The sequence below is a fragment of the Petromyzon marinus genome, chromosome 65 (assembly GCF_048934315.1).
Source record: "Petromyzon marinus isolate PM22_M1 ecotype Great Lakes invasive population chromosome 65, UKy_Petmar_22M1.pri1.0, whole genome shotgun sequence".
In the NCBI taxonomy this organism is placed as follows: Eukaryota; Metazoa; Chordata; class Hyperoartia; order Petromyzontiformes; family Petromyzontidae; genus Petromyzon; species Petromyzon marinus.
In genome coordinates this window covers 2,235,701-2,259,367 of record NC_133731.1, presented here as the reverse complement: position 1 = coordinate 2,259,367, position 23,667 = coordinate 2,235,701, and the positions used below count along the sequence as shown (strand labels likewise).

The 23,667-nt window shown below is 47.1% G+C and overlaps 1 pseudogene; it reads left to right on the top strand.

Annotated features, from left to right (window-relative positions):
- Positions 1–576: 576 nt before the first annotated feature.
- The window catches only part of LOC116938058 (leucine-rich repeat-containing protein 4B pseudogene), a 162,323-nt pseudogene continuing 139,232 nt past the window's right edge, over positions 577–23,667 (top strand).

Sequence of the window (23,667 nt, the reverse complement as noted above, 5' to 3'; positions counted from 1 at the left end):
AACGTTCGCATGGACCTCGGATCATTCGTGAAATGCAATCTCGGCTCTGGATGACACGCGCACGCACAGAGAGACAGAGCGTTAGCATCAAACGAGCATCCAGCAACTCGGATTATTGAGACGGTGACGAAGGTGATATTCGTGGTGGAGGCGCTCGTGTGCTCTTGATGAGCAATACGGAATCGAGGAGATCCGCTCCATGGACGTGGACATTTAAGACTCAACATCGCTTGGAAATTGACAATCGAGGGAAGCCCAATCGTGTTAAAAAAACAGGAGATTTCTCGATCTGTTTGGATATGTGAAATATAGAAGAAAAACAATTATATATATACCTACCGTATAATTTCTATTTTTGTTTACATTAAAGGGTACAAATCTGCGAACCTTGGCAAGAGATATCTCCCAGGACCCTGACGATCGGAGAGGGGAGGTGGTGGTTGGAGCTGTGCATGGGGAGACATCTGGAGGGGAATGAGAGAGAGAGAGCGAGGGAGGCAGAGACATCATTTGACGTCTTCATCGTGAGTGGATCCGATGCGACAGAGTGAAGAAGACATCACCGAGCGGTGCATTGAACAACATCGACAACATCATCATCATCATTATCAACAACATCAACATCATCATCATAAACATCACCATCATCACCATCATCAGATGACGAAGACGATGATCGATGATCATCGCTGAAACAAGGATGTCAAGAGTCCCCTCGCATCTAAGCCAAGGCGAACGAAGAACGAAACGCGGATTTTGGGAATGAAGAGAGGGAGCGATCGAGTGAGCGGTTCGAGATCGCGGGTTCTCATCGGTTCCGTTTGTGCGGTCTATCCGAGCACTTGCGTGTGCGTGTGTGCGTTCCCAGGTACACACACACAGACAAACACACACACAGACACACACACAGACACACACACACGCGCAAGTGCTGTCAGCGAGTAGCACCAATGAAGGCTGGCACTGTGGCACACAAGGGGGTTGGTGGACAGCACCAAACCCCGGCCGCCTTTGTCTTCCCGAGTGGCGATGTTTGCTACACACCGCACCAGGTGCTCATTTGAGGCTGAGTCGACCTAGGGGAGGCCCAGGACCCGTTCAGATAATCGTCACGTGGTGGTGTTGGCAGTGAGCGGGAATCGAACTCGGAGTCGCCGGGTTCGTAGCGCTAACTGCTGCACCACCGCTCCACAGGTACACACACACACAGACACACACACAGATATACACAGACACACACAGTTACACACACACATACACACACAGGTACACACATACGTACACACACACAGACACACAGGTACACACACATACACACAGACACACACAGGTACACATACACGCACACATGCGTACACACACGAAGACACACTAGCACGCAATATACCCCTGCGCGTGTCAAGGGCACGTACGCAGATACACACGCGCACACGTACACATACCCACAGGCACGTACATACAGACACGTACACAGACACGTACACATATACAGACACGTACACACAGACACGTACACACAGACACGTACACATATACCAAGACAAAGATCCCCCCGTATAGCCTTAACGTACACACAGACACGTACACACAGACACGTACACACAGACACGTTCACATAGACACGTAAACATAGACACGTACACACAAACACGTTCACATATACAGACACGTACACACAGACACACGTACACACAGACACGTACACATATACAGACACGTACACACAGACACGTACACATAGACACAGCCACGTACACATATGCAGACACGTAAACAGACACGTACACATATACAGACACGTACACATAGACACACAGACACAGCCACGTACACACAGACACACGTACACATAGACACGTACACACAAGACACGTACGCGTACACATATACAGTCACGTACACACAGACACGTACACACAGACACGCACACACAGACACAAAGACAAAGATCCCCCGTGTAGGCTTTAGCAGACTGTTGGGGACAAGTGCTGTTAGCGAGCACCTATGAAAGCCGGCACGATGCACGGGCGGGTGGATGGTCAGCCCTAGGCCCGACCGCCTTTGTCTCCCCAGAAGCGAAAACCAGGGGTACTCATTTTGAGGCTGAGTCGACCTAGAGGGAGTCCGCGCGCACGCACGCGTCGCTGCATCACACAGCTCGCTCGCTGCAGCACAGAGAGAGAGAGTGGGGGAGAGAGAGAGTGGGGGAGAGAGAGAGAGAGTGGGGGAGAGAGAGTGGGGGAGAGTGGGAGAGAGTGGGGGAGAGAGAGAGAGAGTGGGGGAGAGAGAGTGGGAGAGAGAGTGGGGGAGAGTGGGAGAGAGTGGGGGAGAGAGAGAGTGGGGGAGAGAGAGAGAGTGGGGGAGAGTGGGAGAGAGAGTGGGAGAGAGAGTGGGGGAGAGTGGGAGAGAGTGGGGGAGAGAGAGAGTGGGGGAGAGTGGGAGAGAGAGTGGGAGAGAGAGTGGGGGAGAGTGGGAGAGAGTGGGGGAGAGAGAGAGTGGGGGAGAGTGGGAGAGAGAGTGGGGGAGAGAGAGAGTGGGAGAGAGTGGGAGAGAGAGAGTGGGGGAGAGAGTGGGAGAGAGAGTGGGGGAGAGTGAGAGTGGGAGAGAGAGAGAGTGGGGGAGAGTGGGGGAGAGTGGGAGAGAGAGAGAGATAGTGAGAGAGAGTTGGGGAGAGAGTGGGAGAGAGAGAGAGAGTGGGGGAGAGTGGGAGAGAGAGAGAGAGTGGGAGAGAGTAGGGGAGAGATAGTGAGAGAGAGTGGGAGAGAGTGGGAGAGAGAGTGGGAGAGTGGGAGAGAGAGTGGGGGAGGGTAGAGTGGGGAGAGTGGGAGAGTGGGAGAGAGAGTGAGAGAGTGGGGGAGAGTGTGGGGGAGAGTGAGAAAGAGAGTAGGAGAGAGTGGGAGAGAGCGAGTGGGAGAGAGAGTGTGAGCGAGAGTGGGGGAGAGAGCGGGAGAGAGAGAGTAGGAGAGAGAGAGTAGGAGAGAGTGGGGGAGAGACAGGGTGAGAGAGTGGGAGAGAGAGCGCGAAAGGAGAGTGGAAGAGAGAGAGAGTGGAAGAGAGAGAGAGTGGGGGAGAGAGAGAGTGGGAGAGAGAGAGATTGGGAGAGAGAGAGAGAGAGGGAGAGAGAGAGAGAGAGAGTGGGGGGGGAGAGAGGGAGCGAGAGCGAGAGAGAGCGCGCGTACGGATCGCTAAGGAGCTCGGGCTGAGGGTGGAGCGCGTAAGATTCCTCCTCCACCTCCTCCGCGTCGATTTCGACGTTCCTGCGGCGAGTCCGCGCACGTTCCCAGGGGCGGAGGGAGGGGGGGAAGCTGATGGCGTTAGTGACACGGAGAGAATTCGTCTCCTCCTCACGCTTCGTCTCGCGTAACATCATCACCATCAAAGCCTCCTCCTCCTCAATGCCCGTCGGGATTGGCTCTGGACTTGGGGCCGAAGAGGATGTACTTGGTCCCGGCACTGCTAACGGCTCCGCGGCTTCTGACGCAGCGTCGACGAGGGGTGAGTGAGCGAGGTTCGCGCATTGTTCATGCTTTGTGTGTCTGTGTGTGTGTGTGTCTGTGTGTGTGTCTGTGTGTGTGTCTGTGTGTGTGTCTGTGTGTGTGTGTGTCTGTGTGTGTGTGTCTGTGTGTGTGTCTGTGTGTGTGTGTCTGTGTGTGTGTGTCTGTGTGTGTGTCTGTGTGTGTGTGTCTGTGTGTGTGTGTGTCTGTGTGTGTCTGTGTGTGTGTGTGTCTGTGTGTGTGTCTGTGTGTGTGTGTCTGTGTGTGTGTGTCTGTGTGTGTGTGTGTCTGTGTGTGTCTGTGTGTGTGTGTGTCTGTGTGTGTGTCTGTGTGTGTGTGTCTGTGTGTGTGTGTGTCTGTGTGTCTGTGTGTGTGTGCGTGTCTGTGTGTGTCTGTGTGTGTCTGTGTGTGTGTGTGTGTCTGTGTGTGTGTCTGTGTGTGTGTGTGTGTCTGTGTGTGTGTGTCTGTGTGTGTCTGTGTGTGTCTGTGTGTGTGTGTGTGTCTGTGTGTGTCTGTCTGTGTGTGTCTGTGTGTGTGTGTCTGTGTGTGTGTCTGTGTGTGTCTGTCTGTGTGTGTCTGTCTGTGTGTGTCTGTGTGTGTGTGTCTGTGTGTGTGTGTCTGTGTGTGTGTGTCTGTGTGTGTGTGTGTCTGTGTGTGTCTGTGTGTGTGTGTGTCTGTGTGTGTGTGTGTGTCTGTGTGTGTCTGTGTGTGTGTCTGTGTGTCTGTGTGTGTGTCTATGTGTGTGTGTCTGTGTCTGTGTGTGTGTAAGTGTGTGTGACTGTGTGTGTCTGTGTGTGTGTGTGTCTGTGTGTGTGTTTGTGTCTGTGTGTGTCTGTGTGTGTGTGTCTGTGTGCGTGTAGATGTGTGTGTGTGTGTGTCTGTGTGTCTGTGTCTGTGTGTGTGTCTGTGTGTGTGTGTCTGTGTGTGTGTGTAGCGGTTAGCGCGCTGCACTATGAACCTGGCGAACCGGGTTCGATTCCCGCTCACGGCCAACACCAGTGACGATTATCTGAACCGGTCCCGGCCTCCCCTAGGTCGACTCAGCCTCAAATGAGTACCTGGTGCGGTGTGTAAACATTGCCACTAGGGAGACAAAGGCGGTCGGGCGTGGTGCTGGCCACCCACCCCCTCGTGTACCGTTCGGGCCTTCATAGGTGCTCGCTAACAGCACTTGCCCCTACAGTCTGTTAAGGCTATATGGGGGATCTTTGTGTGTTTGTGTGTCTGTGTGTGTTTGTGTGTGTGTGTCTGTGTGTGTGTGTCTGTGTGTGTGTGTCTGTGTGTGTGTGTCTGTGTGTGTGTGTGTGTTTGCGTAGGTGTCTGTGTGTGTCTGTGTAGGTGTCTGTGTTTGTGTAGGTGTCTGTGTGTGTCTGTGTGTGTGTCTGTGTGTGTCTCTGTGTGTGTGTCTGTATGTGTGTCTTGGTGTGTAGGTGTCTGTGTGTGTCTCTGTATGTTTCCCGGCTGTGTCTGTATGTGTGTTTGCCGTGTGTGTGTGTCTGTTTGCCGTGTGTGTATCTGTCTGTGTGTCTGTGTGTTTACCGTATGTGTGTCTGTGTGTTTGCCGTGTGTGTGTCTGTGTGTTTGCCGTGTGTGTGTCTGTGTGTTTGCCGTGTGTGTGTGTCTCTGTTTGCCGTGTGTGTGTGTCTGTCTGTGTGTTTGCCGTGTGTGTGTGTCTGTGTGTTTGTCGTGTTTTAGTGCCTGTGTGTTTGCCGTGTGTGTCTGTTTGCCGTGTGTATGTGTCTGTCTGTTTGCCGTGTGTGTCTGTGTGTTTTGCCGTGTGTGTGACTGTGTGTTTGCCGTGTGTATGTGTCTGTGTGTTTGCCGTGTGTGTCTTTGTGTTTGCCGTGTGTGTCTGTCTGTGTGTTTGCCGTGTGTATGTGTCTGTGTGTTTGCCGTGTGTGTGTCTGTGTTTCTGACGTGAGTGTCTGTCTGTCTGTTTGCCGTGTGTGTGTGTCTGTCTGTGTGTGTCTGTGTGTTTGCTGTGTGTGTGTCTGAGTGTGTGTCTGTCAGTGTGTGTGTCTGCGTGTATGTCTGTCTGTCTGCCTGCCGCGTGTGTGTGTGTTTGTGTGTTTTTGTGTGTGTGTATGTCTGTGTGTCTGTCTGTGTGTGTGTGGGTCTGTGTGTCTGTCTGTGTGTGTGTGGGTCTGTGTGTGTGTCTGTGTGTGTGTGTGTCTGTCTGTGTGTCTGTGTGTCTGTCTGTGTGTATGTCTGTGTGTCTGTGTGTCTGTCTGTGTGTATGTCTGTGTGTCTGCCGTGTGTGTGTGTGTGTGTCTGTGTGTGTGTCTATGTGTCTGTCTGTGTGTGTCTGTGTGTGTGTCTGTGTGTATGTCTGTGTGTCTGTCTGTGTGTCTGCCCTGTGTGTCTGTGAGTGTGTGGGGGGAGCGGTGGTGCAGCGGTTAGCGCACTGCGCTATAAACCCGGCGACCCGGGTTCGATTCCCGCTCACGGCCAACACCACCATTGACTATTACCTGAACCGATCCTGGGCCTTCCCTAGGTCGACTCAGCCTGAAATGAGTACCTGGTGCGGTGTGTAGTAAACATCGCCACTGGGGAGACAAAGGCGGCCGGGCGTGGTGCTGGCCACCCACTTCCTCGTGTGCCGTGCCGGCCTTCATAGGTGCTGCTCGTTAACAGCACTTGCCCCAAGTCCGTGGAGGCTTTACGGAGAGGGCGATGGGGGTCTATATCTTTATTATGTGAACGTGTTAGAGTGTGTACGTGTGTGTGTGTGTGTGATGGTATAAGGTGCACCTAGCCTGGCACACGCGCCGTGGTGACGTCACCGCTGTTTTTGTTGTGATGATGGACCGCCGCGGTGGCTAGGAGATGTTAACTTCCTCGCCTGGTTTACAGGAGGTCGTGGGTTCGATCCCGACCCTGACGATGCCTGCTGCTGCTGTATATTTGGAGTTTGCGTGTCTCTCTCATCATCATCATCATCACGGTGGCTAGGAGATGTTGACTACCTCGCCTGGTGTACAGGAGGTCTGGGTCTCTCTCTCATCACCATCATCACGGTGGCTAGGAGATGTTAACTACCTCGCATGGTGTACAGGAGGTCGTGGGTTCGATACCGACCCTGAAAATGCCTGCTGCAGCTGTGTGTGTGTCTGTGTGCGGGTGTATTTTGTATCATCGGACACTCCACCCCGACAACTCCCAATCGGTGATGGGGCTGTGGTGGAGAGAGTGGAGAGTTTCCCATACCTGGGCAGTGTGCTTATGACCGGCTCCAGTTTAACAGCAGAGGTCTCACTCCGAATCAATCGAGCGGCAATATATTTGCATCGGTTGCATAACGCTGCGTGGAAGCTACCTGGTCTGTCGCTCCGCACTAAGCTTCAGGTCTTCTCGGCCACGGTCATTCCCTCCCTTCTCTACGCTTGCGAAACGTGGACCCCCCCTAATGGAACATCTTCGCCGGTTAGAAACATTTAGGCTGGCCTGCCTACGATCCATCCTGGGTTTAACCAGACTGGATTGTGTGAGGAGCTCACAAATCTTTGAAAGATCTGGGCAAGGTCCCATCGGTGAGCTCCTCCGGCGGGGAAGGCTGCGATGGCTGGGTCATGTAGCCCGCATGCCCAGCCACCGCATGCCGAAACAGCTTTTGTTCGGCCGGATCGAGGGGGCTAAACGGGCGCGGCACGGGCTAGAGAAGAGATGGAGTGATGTGGTACAGGAGGACGTGGAGCTGAGTGGACTTGCCGATGACCGGTACCAGCGGTGTCAAGATCGGCCTCTGTGGAGGAGGCTCGTGAAGGATGCTACTAGGCAGTTGGAGGCAGTCCCCCTCCAACAACAACGGAGGGCGGAGGAGCGACGCTCACAACAACGAGCGGAGCGCCGGGTGGCTAAAGCACAGCGGATTGGCACAGTAGGGGGCACAGGTGGTGCATCAGCCAGTCATCTCAGTCAGTCGACCCGTGGCACCTGGGTCTGCCCCGTGATCTCCTGCCAGCGGGCGTTCGACACTTCACGTGGCCTCAGGCTGCACATAGCCTGGCACAAGCGTCGTGGTGACGTCACCGCCACTTTGTGGCGAATGGCGGTTGTTGGTTGTTGTTGTATGTCTATGTGTGTATTTGTGTGTGTCTGTGTGTGTATGTCTATGTGTGTGTCTGTGTGTGTATGTCTATGTGTGTGTCTGTGTGTGTATGCCTATGTGTGTCTGTGTGTATGTCTATGTGTGTCTGTGTGTGTGTCTGTGTGTATGTTTATGTGTGTGTCTGTGTGTGTCTTTGTGTGTATGTCTATGTGTGTGTCTGTGTGTGTTTGTCTATGTGTGTGTCTGTGTGTGTATGTCTGTGTGTGTGTCTGTGCGTGTGTCTGTGTGTGTGTCTGTGTGTATGTCTATGTGTGTGTCTGTGTGTGTATGTCTATGTGTGCGTCTGTGTGTATGTCTATGTGTGTCTCTGTGTGTGTATGTCTATGTGTGTGTATGTCTATGTGTGTGTCTGTGTGTGTATGGCTATGTGTGTGTGTCTATGTGTGTGTGTGTGTATGTCTGTGTGTGTATGTCTATTTGTATGTCTATGTGTGTGTATGTCAATGTGTGTGTCTCTGTGTATGTCTATGTGTGTGTCTGTGTGTGTATGTTTATGTGTGTGTCTGTGTGTATGTCTATGTGTGTGTCTGTGTGTATGTCTATGTGTGTGTCTGTGTGTATGTCTGTGTGTGTCTGTGTGTATGTCTATGTTTGTGTCTGTGTGTCTGTGTGTATGTCTATGTGTGTGTCTGTGTGTTTGTCTGTGTGTGTGTCTGTGTGTGTATGTCTATGTGTGTATGTCTATGTGTGTGTCTGTGTGTGTGTCTGTGTGTGTGTCTGTGTGTGTATGTCTGTGTGTGTATGTCTATGTGTATTTCTATGTGTGTGTATGTCAATGTGTGTGTCTGTGTGTATGTCTATGTGTGTGTCTGTGTGTGTATGTCTATGTGTGTGTCTGTGTGTGTATGTCTATGTGTGTGTCTGTGTGTGTATGTCTATGTGTGTGTCTGTGTGTATGTCTATGTGTGTGTCTGTGTGTGTCTGTGTGTGTATGTCTATGTGTGTGTCTGTGTGTGTGTCTGTGTATGTCTATGTGTGTGTCTGTGTGTGTATGTCTATGTGTGTGTCTGTGTGTATGTCTATGTGTGTGTTTGTGTGTGTGTCTGTGTGTGTATGTCTATGTGTGTATCTGTGTGTGTGTCTGTGTGTGTATGTCTATGTGTGTATGTCTATGTGTGTGTCTGTGTGTGTCTGTGTGTGTATGTCTATGTGTGTATGTCTATGTGTGTGTATATGTGTGTGTCTGTGTGTGTATGTCTATGTGTGTGTCTGTGTGTGTGTCTATGTGTGTGTCTGTCTGTGTATGTCTATGCGTGTGTCTGTGTATGTGTGTCTGTGTATGCGTCGGGAGTTTGTGTTTAATCTCCCCCCCTCCCACCACATTTAAATTTCACGTTAAGGCGTTTCTGAGTTATTTGGCTACAGCTGAACATTCACACTCGACGAACCATCTCGCCCCCAATCTGCATCATTGGCACGCACCACCCCGTGTGTGTGTTTGTGTGCACCCCGAAAGGTCGACGTTTCGGTCTATGGGTCAACCGAGATTTTGCCCGTTTAGCTCCCAGGCTACAGAGCGTTGATTTATCATCGCCTTTAATCCTAGACTGTAGCGATGGTTATTAAGCTGAGTGAGTGTACTGACAGTCTATAATGTAAACTGTGGCCTGGTTATTAAGCTGAGTGTACTGACAGTCTATAATGTAGACTGTAGCCTGGTTATTAAGCTGTATTGTACTGACAGTCTATAATGTAGACTGTAGCCTGGTTATTAAGCTGATTGTACTGACAGTCTATAATGTAGACTGTAGCCTGGTTATTATTCTTAGTGAGTGTACTGACAGTATATAATGTAGACTGTAGCGATGTTTATTAAACTGAGTGAGCGTACTGACAGTCTATAATGTAGACTGTAGCCTGGTTATTAAGCTGATTGTACTGACAGTCTATAATGTAGACTGTAGCCTGGTTATTATTCTGAGTGAGTGTACTGACAGTATATAATGTAGACTGTAGCCTGGTTATTAAGCTGCGTGTACTGACAGTCTATAATGTAGACTGTAGCCTGGTTATTACGTGTGGTGAGTGTACTGACAGTCTATAATGTAGACTGTAGCCTGGTCATTAAGCTGAGTGAGTGTACTGACAGTCTATAATGTAGACTGTAGCCTGGTCATTAAGCTGAGCGAGTGTACTGACAGTCTGTAATGTAGACTGTAGCCTGGTTATTAAGCTGAGTGTACTGACAGTCTATAATGTAGACTGTAGCCTGGTTATTAAGTTTGGTGAGTGTACTGACAGTCTATAATGTAGACTGTAGCCTGGTCATTAAGCTGAGTAAGTGTACTGACAGTATATAATGTAGACTGTAGCCTGGCTATTAAGCTGAGTGTACTGACAGTCTATAATGTAGACTGTAGCCTGGTTATTAAGCTGAGCGAGTGTACTGACGGTCTTTAATGTAGACTGTAGCCTGGTTATTAAGCTGAGTGAGTGTACTGACAGTCTATAATGTAGACTGTAGCCTGGTTATTAAGCTGAGTGAGTGTACTGACAGTCTATAATGTAGACTGTAGCCTGGTTATTAAGCTGAGTGAGTGTACTGACAGTCTTTAATGTAGACTGTAGCCTGGTTATTAAGCTGAGTAAGTGTACTGACAGTCTTTAATGTAGACTGTAGCCTGGCTATTAAGCTGAGTGAGTGTACTGACAGTCTATAATGTAGACTGTAGCCTGGTCATTAAGCTGAGTGAGCGTACTGACAGTCTATAATGTAGACTGTAGCTTGGTCATTAAGCTGAGTGAGTGTACTGACAGTCTATAATGTAGACCGTAGCCTGGTTATTAAGCTGAGTGTACTGACAGTCTATAATGTAGACTGTAGCCTGGTCATTAAGCTGAGTGAGTGTACTGACAGTCTATAATGTAGACTGTAGCCTGGTCATTAAGCTGAGTGTACTGACAGTCTATAATGTAGACTGTAGCCTGGTCATTAAGCTGAGTGAGTGTACTGACAGTCTATAATGTAGACCGTAGCCTGGTCATTAAGCTGAGTGTACTGACAGTCTATAATGTAGACTGTAGCCTGGTCATTAAGCTGAGTGAGTGTACTGACAGTCTATAATGTAGACTGTAGCTTGGTCATTAAGCTGAGTGAGTGTACTGACAGTCTATAATGTAGACCGTAGCCTGGTTATTAAGCTGAGTGTACTGACAGTCTATAATGTAGACTGTAGCCTGGTCATTAAGCTGAGTGAGTGTACTGACAGTCTATAATGTAGACTGTAGCCTGGTCATTAAGCTGAGTGAGTGTACTGACAGTCTATAATGTAGACTGTAGCTTGGTCATTAAGCTGAGTGAGTGTACTGACAGTCTATAATGTAGACTGTAGCCTGGTCATTAAGCTGAGTGTACTGACAGTCTATAATGTAGACTGTAGCCTGGTCATTAAGCTGAGTGAGTGTACTGACAGTCTATAATGTAGACCGTAGCCTGGTCATTAAGCTGAGTGTACTGACAGTCTATAATGTAGACTGTAGCCTGGTCATTAAGCTGAGTGTACTGACAGTCTATAATGTAGACTGTAGCCTGGTCATTAAGCTGAGTGAGTGTACTGACAGTCTATAATGTAGACCGTAGCCTGGTCATTAAGCTGAGTGTACTGGCAGTCTATAATGTAGACCGTAGCCTGGTTATTAAGCTGAGTGAGTGTACTGACAGTCTATAATGTAGACTGTAGCCTGGTCATTAAGCTGAGTGAGTGTACTGACAGTCTATAATGTAGACTGTAGCCTGGTCATTAAGCTGAGCGAGTGTACTGACAGTCTATAATGTAGACTGTAGCCTGGTCATTAAGCAGAATGAGTGTACTGACGGTCTTTAATGTAGACTGTAGCCTGGTCATTAAGCTGAGCGAGTGTACTGACAGTCTATAATGTAGACTGTAGCCTGGCTATTAAGCTGAGTGAGTGTACTGACAGTCTATAATGTAGACTGTAGCCTGGTCATTAAGCTGAGCGAGTGTACTGACGGTCTTTAATGTATTTTTAGAATCCAATAATTTTCCTGCTGAGTGTCTGCTCCTGGTGCTGCCGGCACAGCGATTTCATTGATGAAAAGTGCAGAGTAAATGTAATGATAAGTAATAATAAGCATCATTATCATCATGATGATATCATGATAATGATGATATCATTATCATCATGATGATATCTTGATGATGATATCGGCCACTTCACTGATACCACGCCCGGTATGCAGGAGAGTTGTGGGTTTCGATTTCGATCACAACGCCTGTACACAGTGGAATTCTCTTTCTGTCTGCCCGTGGTGGCGTGGTTAGTTGAAGAATCGGCGGTCTAAAGAGTGTCTAGAGAGTGTCTAGAGTGTGTCTAGAGAGTGTCTAGAAAGTGTCTAGAGTGTGTCTAGAGTGTGTCTAGAGAGTGTCTAGAGAGTGTCTAGAGACTGTCTAGATTGTGTCTAGAGAGTGTCTAGAGAGTGTCTAGAGAGTGTCTAGAGTGTGTCTAGAGTGTGTCTAGAGAGTGTCTAGAGAATGTGTCTAGAGTGTGTCTAGAGAGTGTCTAGAGAGTGTCTAGAGAGTGTCTAGAGAGTGTCTAGAGTGTGTCTAGAGAGTGTTTAGAGAGTGTCTAGAGAGTGTCTAGAGTGTGTCTAGAGAGTGTCTAGAGAGTGTCTAGAGTGTGTCTAGAGAGTGTCTAGAGAGTGTCTAGAGAGTGTCTAGAGAGTGTCTAGAGTGTGTCTAGAGAGTGTCTAGAGAGTGTCTAGAGAGTATCTAGAGAGTGTCTAGAGTGTGTCTAGATTGTGTCTAGAGAGTATCTAGAGAGTGTCTAGAGATTGTCTAGAGAGTGTCTAGAGAGTGTCTAGATTGTGTCTAGAGAGTGTCTAGAGAGTTTCTAGAGAGTGTCTAGAGAGTGTCTAGAGAGTGTCTAGAGAGTATCTAGAGAGTGTCTAGAGAGTGTCTAGATTGTGTCTAGAGAGTGTCTAGAGAGTTTCTAGAGAGTGTCTAGAGAGTGTCTAGAGTGTGTCTACAGTGTGTCTAGAGTGTGTCTAGAGAGTGTCTAGAGAGTATCTAGAGAGTGGCTAGAGTGTCTAGAGAGTGTCTAGAGAGTGTCTGGAGTGTGTCTAGAGTGTGTCTAGAGAGAGTCAAGAGACTGTCTAGAGATTGTCTAGATTGTCTAGAGTGTGTCTAGAGAGTGTCTAGAGAGTGTCTAGAGAGTATCTAGAGAGTGTCTAGAGAGTGTCTAGAGAGTGTCTAGAGTGTGTCTGGAGTGTGTCTAGAGTGTCTAGAGAGTGTATAGAGTGTGTTTAGAGAGTGCCTAGAGTGTGTCTAGAGAGTGTCTAGAGAGTGTCTAGAGAGTGTCTAGAGTGTGTCTACAGTGTCTAGAGAGTGTCTAGAGTGTGTCGAGAGAGTGTCTAGAGAGTGTCTAGAGAGTGTCTAGAGTGTGTCTAGAGAGTGTCTAGAGTGTGTTGAGAGAGTGTCTAGAGAGTGTCTAGAGAGTGTCTAGAGTGTGTCTAGAGAGTGTCTAGAGTGTGTCTAGAGAGTGTCTAGAGAGTGTCTAGAGAGTGTCTAGAGAGTGTCTAGAGTGTGTCTAGAGAGTGTCTAGAGAGGGTCTAGAGAGTGTCCAGAGTGTGTCTAGAGAGTGTGTCTAGAGAGTGTCTAGAGTGTCTAGAGAGTGTCTAGAGTGTGTCTAGAGAGTGTCTAGAGTGTGTCTAGAGAGTGTCTAGAGAGTGTGTAGAGTGTGTCTAGAGAGTTTCTAGAGTGTGTCTAGAGAGTGTCTAGAGAGTGTCTAGAGAGTGTCTAGAGAGTGTCTAGAGTGTGTCTAGAGAGTGTCTAGAGAGTGTCTAGAGAGTGTCTAGTGAGTGTCTAGAGTGTGTCTAGAGTGTCTAGAATGTGTCTCGAGTGTGTCTAGAGAGTGTCTAGAGAGTGTCTAGAGAGTGTCTAGAGTGTGTCTTGAGAGTGTCTCGAGAGTGTCTAGAGAGTGTCTAGAGAGTGTCTAGAGTGTGTCTAGAGAGTGTTTCTAGAGAGTGTCTAGAGTGTGTCTAGAGAGTGTCTAGAGAGTGTCTAGAGTGTGTCTAGAGAGTGTTTCTAGAGAGTGTCTAGAGTGTGTCTAGAGAGTGTCTAGAGTGTGTCTGGAGTGTGTCTAGAGAGTGTCTAGAGAGTGTCTAGAGATTGTCTAGAGAGTGTCTAGAGTGTGTTTAGAGAGTGTGTCTAGAGAGTGTCTAGAGAGTGTCTAGAGAGTGTCTAGAGAGTGTCTAGTGTGTGTCTCGAGTGTGTCTAGAGAGTGTCTAGAGAGTGTCTAGAGAGTGTCTAGAGTGTGTCTATAGAGTGTCTCGAGAGTGTCTAGAGATTGTCTAGAGTGTGTCTAGAGAGTGTTTCTAGAGAGTGTCTAGAGTGTGTCTAAAGAGTGTCTAGTGTGTGTCTAGTGTGTGTCTAGAGTGTGTCTGGATTGTGTCTAGAGAGTGTCTAGAGATTGTCTAGAGAGTGTCTAGACTGTCTAGAGAGTGTCTAGAGAGTGTCTAGAGAATGTCTAGAGTGTGTCTAGAGAGTGTGTAGAGAGTGTCTAGAGAGTGTCTAGAGTGTGTCTAGAGAGAGTCTAGAGTGTGTCTAGAGAGTGTCTAGAGAGTATCTAGAGAGTGTCTAGAGTGTGTCTAGAGAGTGTCTCGAGAGTGTTTAGTGAGTGTCTAGAGTGTGTCTAGAGTGTGTCTAGAGAGTGTCTAGAGAGTGTCTAGAGTATGTCTAGAGATTGTCTAGAGTGTGTCTAGAGATTGTCTAAAGAGTGTCTAGAGTGTGTCTAGAGAGTGTTTAGAGAGTATCTACAGAGTGTCTAGACTGTCTAGAGAGTGTCTAGAGTGTGTCTCGTGTGTGTCTAGAGAGTGTCTAGAGAGTGTCTAGAGAGTGTCTCGAGAGTGTCTAGAGAGTGTCTAGAGAGTGTCTAGAGATTGTCTAGAGATTGTCTAGAGTGTGTCTAGAGATTGTTTCTAGAGAGTGTCTAGAGTGTGTCTAGAGAGTGTCTAGAGAGTGTCTAGAGTGTGTCTAGAGTGTGTCTGGATTGTGTCTAGAGAGTGTCTAGAGAGTGTCTAGAGATTGTCTAGAGAGTGTCTAGAGTGTGTCTAGAGAGTGTGTCTAGAGAGTGTCTAGAGAGTGTCTAGAGAGTATCTAGAGAGTGGCTAGAGTGTGTCTAGAGTGTGTCTAGAGTGTGTCTGGATTGTGTCTAGAGAGTGTCTAGAGAGTGTCTAGAGATTGTCTAGAGAGTGTCTAGAGTGTGTCTAGAGAGTGTGTCTAGAGAGTGTCTAGAGAGTGTCTAGAGAGTGTCTAGAGTGTGTCTAGAGTGTGTCTAGAGTGTGTCTGGATTGTGTGTAGAGAGTGTCTAGAGAGTGTCTAGAGAGTGTCTAGAGTGTGTCTGGAGTGTGTCTAGAGTGTCTAGAGAGTGTCTAGAGAGTGTCTAGAGAGTATCTAGAGAGTGGCTAGAGTGTCTGTAGAGTGTCTAGAGTGTGTCTGGAGTGTGTCTAGAGTGTCTAGAGAGTGTCTATAGAGTGTCTAGAGAGTGTCTAGAGTGTGTCTGGAGTGTGTCTAGAGTGTCTAGAGAGTGTATAGAGTGTGTTTAGAGAGTGCCTAGAGTGTGTCTAGAGAGTGTCTAGAGAGTGTCTAGAGAGTGTCTAGAGAGTGTCTAGAGAGTGTGTCTAGAGAGTGTCTAGAGAGTGTCTAGAGTGTGTCTACAGTGTCTAGAGAGTGTCTAGAGTGTGTCGAGAGAGTGTCTAGAGAGTGTCTAGAGAGTGTCTAGAGAGTGTCTAGAGTGTGTCTAGAGAGTGTCTAGAGTGTGTCGAGAGAGTGTCTAGAGAGTGTCTAGAGAGTGTCTAGAGTGTCTAGAGTGTGTCTAGAGTGTGTATGGAGTGTGTCTAGAGAGTGTCTAGAGAGTGTCTAGAGAGTGTCTAGAGAGTGTGTCTAGAGAGTGTCTAGAGAGTGTCTAGAGAGTGTCTAGAGAGTGTCTAGAGTGTGTCTAGAGAGTGTGTCTAGAGAGTGCGTAGAGTGTGTCTAAAGAGTGTCTAGAGTGTGTCCAAAGAGTGTGTCTATAGAGTGTCTAGAGTGTGTCCAGAGAGTGTCTAGAGAGTGTCTAGAGAGTGTCTAGAGTGTGTCTAGAGAGTGTCTACAGAGTGTCTGGAGAGTGTCTAAAGAGTGTCTAGAGTGTCTAGAGAGTGTCTAGAGAGTGTCTAGAGTGTGTCTAGTGCGTGTCTAGAGAGTGTCTAGAGATTGTCTAGAGATTGTCTAGAGTGTGTCTAGAGTGTGTCTTAGAGTGTCTAGAGAGTGTCTAGAGAGTGTCTTAGAGAGTGTCTAGAGAGTGTCTAGAGTTTGTCTAGAGAATGTCTAGAGAGTGTCTAGAGAATGTCTAGAGAGTGTCTTAGAGAGTGTCTAGAGAGTGTCTAGAGAGTGTCTTAGAGAGTGTCTAGAGAGTGTCTAGAGTTTGTCTAGAGAATGTCTAGAGAGTGTCTAGAGAGTGTCTAGAGTGTGTCTAGAGAGTGTCTAGAGAGTATCTAGAGAGTGTCTAGAGTGTGTCTAGAGAGTATCTAGAGAGTATCTAGAGAGTGTCTAGAGTGTGTCTAGAGTGTGTCTAGAGTGTGTCTAGAGAGTGTCTAGAGACTGTCTAGAGAGTGTCTAGAGTGTCTAGAGTGTGTCTAGAGAGTGTCTAGAGACTGTCTAGAGAGTGTCTAGAGAGTGTCTAGAGTGTGTCTAGAGAGTGTCTAGAGAGTGTCTAGAGAGTTTCTAGAGAGTGTATAGAGAGTGTCTAGAGAGTGTCTAGAGTGTGTCTAGAGAGTGTCTAGAGTGTGTCTAGAGAGCGTCTAGAGAGTGTCTAGAGTGTGTATAGAGAGTTTCTAGAGTGTGTCTAGAGAGTGTCTAGAGAGTGTCTAGAGAGTGTCTAGAGTGTGTCTAGAGAGTGTCTAGAGAGTGTCTAGAGAGTGTCTAGAGAGTGTCTAGAGAGTGTCTAGAGTGTGTCTTGAGAGTGTCTCGAGAGTGTCTAGAGAGTGTCTAGAGTGTGTCTAGATTGTGTCTAGAGAGTGTGTCTAGAGTGTGTCTAGAGTGTGTCTAGAGAGTGTCTAGAGAGTGTCTAGACTGTGTCTAGAGATTGTCTAGAGTGTGTCTAGAGTGTGTCTTAGAGTGTCTAGAGAGTGTCTAGAGAGTGCCTTAGATAGTGTCTAGAGAGTGTCTAGAGTTTGTCTAGAGAATGTCTAGAGAGTGTCTAGAGAGTGTCTAGAGAGTGTCTTAGAGAGTGTCTAGAGAGTGTCTAGAGAGTGTCTTAGAGAGTGTCTAGAGAGTGTCTAGAGTTTGTCTAGATAATGTCTAGAGAGTGTCTAGAGAGTGTCTAGAGTGTGTCTAGAGAGTATCTAGAGAGTGTCTAGAGTGTGTCTAGAGAGTATCTAGAGAGTATCTAGAGAGTGTCTAGAGTGTGTCTAGAGTGTGTCTAGAGTGTGTCTAGAGAGTGTCTAGAGACTGTCTAGAGAGTGTCTAGAGTGTCTAGAGTGTGTCTAGAGAGTGTCTAGAGACTGTCTAGAGAGTGTCTAGAGAGTGTCTAGAGTGTGTCTAGAGAGTGTCTAGAGAGTGTCTAGAGAGTTTCTAGAGAGTGTATAGAGAGTGTCTAGAGAGTGTCTAGAGTGTGTCTAGAGAGTGTCTAGAGTGTGTCTAGAGAGCGTCTAGAGAGTGTCTAGAGTGTGTATAGAGAGTTTCTAGAGAGTTTCTAGAGAGTGTCTAGAGAGTGTCTAGAGTGTGTCTAGAGAGTGTCTAGAGAGTGTCTAGTGAGTGTCTAGAGTGTGTCTAGAGTGTCTAGAATGTGTCTCGAGTGTGTCTAGAGAGTGTCTAGAGAGTGTCTAGAGAGTGTCTAGAGTGTGTCTTGAGAGTGTCTCGAGAGTGTCTAGAGAGTGTCTAGAGTGTGTCTAGATTGTGTCTAGAGAGTGTGTCTAGAGTGTGTCTAGAGTGTGTCTAGAGAGTGTCTAGAGAGTGTCTAGACTGTGTCTAGAGTGTGTCTAGAGTGTTTCTATAGAGTGTCCGGAGTGTGTCTAGAGAGTGTCTAGAGAGTGTCTAGAGATTGTCTAGAGAGTGTCTAGAGTGTGTCTAGAGAGTGTGTCTAGAGAGTGTCTAGAGAGTGTCTAGAGTGTGTCTAGAGAGTGTCTAGTGTGTGTCTAGAGTGTCTAGAGTGTGTCTCGAGTGTGTGTAGAGAGTGTCTAGAGAGTGTCTAGAGAGTGTCTAGAGATTGTCTAGAGAGTGTCTAGAGTGTGTCTAGAGAGTGTGTCTAGAGAGTGTCTAGAGAGTGTCTAGAGATTGTCTAGAGAGTGTCTAGAGTGTGTCTAGACAGTGTGTCTAGAGTGTGTCCAGAGAGTGTCTAGAGAGTGTTCTTTAGAGTGTCTAGAGTGTGTCTAGAGTGTGTCTAGAGAGTGTCTAGAGTGTCTAGAGAGTATCTAGACAGTGTCTAGATTGTGTCTAGAGAGTTTCTAGAGAGTGTCTAGAGTGTGTCTAGAGAGTGTCTAGAGAGTGTCTAGAGAGTGTCTAGACTGTCTAGAGAGTGTCTAGAGAGTGTCTAGAGAATGTCTAGAGTGTGTCTAGAGAGTGTGTAGAGAGTGTCTAGAGAGTGTCTAGAGAGTGTCTAGAGTGTGTCTAGAGAGAGTCTAGAGTGTGTCTAGAGAGTGTCTAGAGAGTATCTAGAGAGTGTCTAGAGTGTGTCTAGAGAGTGTCTAGAGAGTGTTTAGTGAGTGTCTAGAGTGTGTCTAGAGTGTGTCTAGAGAGTGTCTAGAGAGTGTCTAGAGTATGTCTAGAGTGTGTCTAGAGAGTGTCTAGAGAGTGTCTAGAGTGTGTCTAGAGAGTGTTTAGAGAGTGTCTACAGAGTGTCTAGACTGTCTAGAGAGTGTCTAGAGTGTGTCTCGTGTGTGTCTAGAGAGTGTCTAGAGAGTGTCTAGAGAGTGTCTAGAGTGTGTCTAGAGAGTGTCTCGAGAGTGTCTAGAGAGTGTCTAGAGATTGTCTAGAGTGTGTCTAGAGATTGTTTCTAGAGAGTGTCTAGAGTGTGTCTAGAGAGTGTCTAGAGAGTGTCTAGAGTGTGTCTAGAGTGTGTCTAGAGTGTGTCTGGATTGTGTCTAGAGAGTGTCTAGAGAGTGTCTAGAGATTGTCTAGAGAGTGTCTAGAGTGTGTCTAGAGAGTGTGTCTAGAGAGTGTCTAGAGAGTGTCTAGAGAGTGTCTAGAGATTGTCTAGAGAGTGTCTAGAGTGTGTCTAGAGAGTGTGTCTAGAGAGGGTCTAGAGTGTGTCCAGAGAGTGTCTAGAGAGTGTTCTTGAGAGTGTCTAGAGTGTGTCTAGAGTGTGTCTAGAGAGTGTCTAAAGAGTGTCTAGAGTGTCTAGAGAGTATCTAGACAGTGTCTAGATTGTGTCTAGAGAGTGTCTAGAGAGTGTCTAGAGTGTGTCTAAAGAGTGTCTAGAGAGTGTTTAGAGAGTGTCTAGACTGTCTAGAGAGTGTGTAGAGAGTGTCTAGAGAGTGTCTAGAGTGTGTCTAGAGAGAGTCTAGAGTGTGTCTAGAGAGTGTCTAGAGAGTATCTAGAGAGTGTCTAGAGTGTGTCTTGAGTGTGTCTAGTGAGTGTCTAGTGTGTGTCTAGAGGGTGTCTAGAGAGTGTCTAGATAGTGTCTAGTGTTTGTCTAGAGAGTGTCTAGAGAGTGTCTAGAGAGTGTCTATAGTGTGTCTAGAGAGTGTCTAGAGAGTGTCTAGAGTGTGTCTAGAGAGTGTCTTGTGAGTGGCTTGAGAGTGTCTAGAGAGTGTCTAGATTGTGTCTAGAGTGTGTCTAGAGTGTGTCTAAAGTGTGTCTAGAGAGTGTCTAGAGTGTGTCTTGAGAGTGTCTAGAGTGTGTCTAGAGAGGGTCGAGAGAGTGTCTAGAGAGTGTCTAGTGTGTGTCTAGAGAGTGCCTAGAAAGTGTCCAGAGAGTGTCTAGAAAGTGTCTAGAGAGTGTCTAGAGTGTGTCTAGACAGTGTCTAGAGAGTATCTAGAGAGTATCTAGAGAGTGTCTAGAGAGTGTCTAGAGTGTGTCTAGAGTGTGTCTAGAGTGTGTCTAGAGTGTGTCTAGAGAGTGTCTAGAGTGGGTCTAGAGAGTGTGTCTAGAGAGTGTCTAGAGAGTGTCTAGAGACTGTCTAGAGACTGTCTAGAGAGTGTCTAGAGTGTCTAGAGTGTGTCTAGAGAGTGTCTAGAGTGTGTCTAGAGTGTGTCTAGAGAGTGTCTAGAGTGTGTCTAGAGAGTGTCTAGAGAGTGTCTAGAGAGTATCTAGAGAGTGTATAGAGAGTGTCTAGAGTGTGTCTAGAGAATGTCTAGAGTGTGTCTAGAGACTGTCTAGAGAGTGTCTAGAGTGTGTCTAGAGAGTGTCTCGAGAGTGTCTAGAGAGTGTCTAGAGATTGTCTAGAGTGTGTCTAGAGAGTGTTTCTAGAGAGTGTCTAGAGTGTGTCTAGAGAGTGTCTAGAGTGTGTCTAGAGTGTGTCTAGAGTGTGTCTGGATTGTGTCTAGAGAGTGTCTAGAGAGTGTCTAGAGATTGTCTAGAGAGTGTCTAGAGTGTGTCTAGAGAGTGTGTCTAGAGAGTGTCTAGAGAGTGTCTAGAGAGTGTCTAGAGTGTGTCTAGAGAGTGTCTAGTGTGTGTCTAGAGTGTGTCTTGTGAGTGGCTTGAGAGTGTCTAGAGAGTGTCTAGATTGTGTCTAGAGTGTGTCTAGAGTGTGTCTAAAGTGTGTCTAGAGAGTGTCTAGAGTGTGTCTTGAGAGTGTCTAGAGTGTGTCTAGAGAGGGTCGAGAGAGTGTCTAGAGAGTGTCTAGTGTGTGTCTAGAGAGTGCCTAGAAAGTGTCTAGAGAGTGTCTAGAAAGTGTCTAGAGAGTGTCTAGAGTGTGTCTAGAGTGTGTCTAGAGAGTATCTAGAGAGTATCTAGAGAGTGTCTAGAGAGTGTCTAGAGTGTGTCTAGAGAGTGTCTAGAGTGTGTCTAGAGTGTGTCTAGAGAGTGTCTAGAGACTGTCTAGAGAGTGTCTAGAGTGTCTAGAGTGTGTCTAGAGAGTGTCTAGAGCCTGTCTAGAGAGTGTCTAGAGAGTGTCTAGAGTGTGTCTAGAGAGTGTCTAGAGAGTGTCTAGAGAGTATCTAGAGAGTGTATATAGAGTGTCTAGAGAGTGTCTAGAGTGTGTCTAGAGAATGTCTAGAGTGTCTCTAGAGAGTGTTTCTAGAGAGTGTCTAGAGTGTGTCTAGAGAGTGTCTAGAGTGTGTCTAGAGTGTGTCTGGAGTGTGCCCAGAGAGTGTCTAGAGAGTGTCTAGAGATTGTCTAGAGAGTGTCTAGAGTGTGTCTAGAGAGTGTGTCTAGAGAGTGTCTACAGAGTGTCTAGAGAGTGTCTAGAGTGTGTCTAGAGAGTGTCTAGTGTGTGTCTAGAGTGTCTAGAGTGTGTCTCGAGTGTGTCTAGAGAGTGTCTAGAGAGTGTCTAGAGAGTGTCTAGAGTGTGTCTAGAGAGTGTCTCGAGAGTGTCTAGAGAGTGTCTAGAGATTGTCTAGAGTGTGTCTAGAGAGTGTTTCTAGAGAGTGTCTAGAGTGTGTCTAGAGAGTGTCTAGACTGTGTCTAGAGTGTGTCTAGAGTGTGTCTGGATTGTGTCTAGAGAGTGTCTAGAGAGTGTCTAGAGAATGTCTAGAGAGTGTCTAGAGTGTGTCTAGAGAGTGTGTCTAGAGAGTGTCTAGAGAGTGTCTAGAGATTGTCTAGAGAGTGCCTAGAGTGTGTCTAGAGAGTGTGTCTAGAGAGTGTCTAGAGTGTGTCCAGAGAGTGTCTAGAGAGTGTTCTTGAGAGTGTCTAGAGTGTGTCTAGAGTGTGTCTAGAGAGTGTCTAGAGAGTGTCTAGAGTGTCTAGAGAGTATCTAGACAGTGTCTAGATTGTGTCTAGAGAGTGTCTAGAGAGTGTCGAGAGTGTGTCTAGAGAGTGTCTAGAGAGTGTCTAGAGAGTGTCTAGACTGTCTAGAGAGTGTCTAGAGAGTGTCTAGAGTGTCTAGAGTGTGTCTAGAGAGTGTCTAGAGAGTGTCTAGAGTGTGTCTAGAGAGTGTCTAGAGAGTGTCTAGGGTATGTCTAGAGTGTGTCTAGAGAGTGTCTAGAGAGTGTCTAGAGTGTGTCTAGAGAGTGTTTAGAGAGTGTCTACAGAGTGTCTAGACTGTCTAGAGAGTGTCTAGAGTGTGTCTCGAGTGTGTCTAGAGAGTGTCTAGAGAATGTCTAGAGAGTGTCTAGAGTGTGTCTAGAGAGTGTCTCGAGAGTGTCTAGAGAGTGTCTAGAGATTGTCTAGAGAGTGTCTAGAGTGTGTCTAGAGAGTGTGTCTAGAGAGTGTCTAGAGAGTGTCTAGAGCGTGTCTAGAGATTGTCTAGAGAGTGTCTAGAGAGTGTCTAGAGTGTGTCTAGAGAGGGTCGAGAGAGTGTCTAGAGAGTGTCTAGTGTGTGTCTAGAGAGTGCCTAGAAAGTGTCTAGAGAGTGTCTATAAAGTGTCTAGAGAGTGTCGAGAGTGTGTCTAAAGAGTGTCTAGATAGTGTCTAGATTGTGTCTAGAGTGTGTTTAGAGAGTGTCTAGAGAGTGTCTAGATTGTGTCTAGAGAGTGTCGAGAGAGTGTCTAGAGAGTGTCTGGCGTATGTCTAGAGTGTGTCTAGAGAGTGTTTCTAGAGAGTGTCTAGAGTGTGTCTAGAGAGTGTCTAGTGTGTGTCTAGAGTGTCTAGAGTGTGTCTCGAGTGTGTCTAGAGAGTGTCTAGAGAGTGTCTAGAGAGTGTCTAGAGTGTGTCTAGAGAGTCTCTCGAGAGTGTCTAGAGAGTGTCTAGAGATTGTCTAGAGTGTGTCTAGAGAGTGTTTCTAGAGAGTGTCTAGAGTGTGTCTAGAGAGTGTCTAGAGTGTGTCTAGAGAGTATCTAGAGAGTGTATAGAGAGTGTCTAGAGAGTGTCTAGAGTGTGTCTAGAGAGTGTGTCTAGAGAGTGTCTAGAGTGTGTCCAGAGAGTGTCTAGAGAGTGTTCTTGAGAGTGTCTAGAGTGTGTCTAGAGTGTGTCTAGAGAGTGTCTAGAGAGTGTCTAGAGTGTCTAGAGAGTATCTAGGCAGTGTCTAGATTGTGTCTAGAGAGTGTCTAGAGAGTGTCTAGAGTGTGTCTAGAGAGTGTCTAGAGAGTGTCTAGACTGTCTAGAGAGTGTGTAGAGAGTGTCTAGAGAGTGTCTAGAGTGTGTCTAGAGAGAGTCTAGAGTGTGTCTAGAGAGTGTCTAGAGAGTATCTAGAGAGTGTCTAGAGTGTGTCTAGAGAGTGTCTAGAGAGTGTTTAGAGAGTGTCTAGAGTGTGTCTATAGAGTGTCTGGAGAGTGTGTAGAGAGTGTCTAGAGAGTGTCTAGAGAGTGTCTAGAGTGTGTCTAGAGAGTGTCTAGAGAGTTTCTATAGGGTGTCTAGAGAGTGTCTAGAGAGTGTCTAGAGAGTGTCTAGAGTGTGTCTAGAGTGTGTCTAGAGAGTGTCTAGAGCGTGTCTAGAGAGTATCTAGAGTGTTTCTAGAGTGTGTCTAGAGAGTGTCTAGAGAGTGTCTAGAGTGTGTCTAGAGAGTGTCTAGAGAGTGTCTATAGTGTGTCTAGATAGTGTCTAGAGAGTGTCTAGAGAGTGTCTAGAGAGTGTCTAGAGTTTGTCTAGAGAGTGTCTAGAGAGTGTCTAGAGAGTGTCTATAGTGTGTCTAGAGAGTGTCTAGAGAGTGTCTAGAGTGTGTCTAGAGAGTGTCTAGAGAGTGTCTAGTGAGTGGCTAGAGAGTGTCTAGAGAGTGTCTAGATTGTGTCTAGAGTGTGTCTAGAGTGTGTCTAAAGTGTGTCTAGAGAGTGTCTAGAGAGTGTCTAGAGAGTATCTAGAGAGTATCTAGAGAGTGTATAGAGAGTGTCTAGAGAATGTCTAGAGTGTGTCTAGAGAGTGTTTCTAGAGAGTGTCTAGAGTGTGTCTAGAGAGTGTCTAGAGTGTGTCTAGAGTGTGTCTGGAGTGTGCCCAGAGAGTGTCTAGAGAGTGTCTAGAGATTGTCTAGAGAGTGTCTAGAGTGTGTCTAGAGATTGTGTCTAGAGAGTGTCTACAGAGTGTCTAGAGAGTGTCTAGA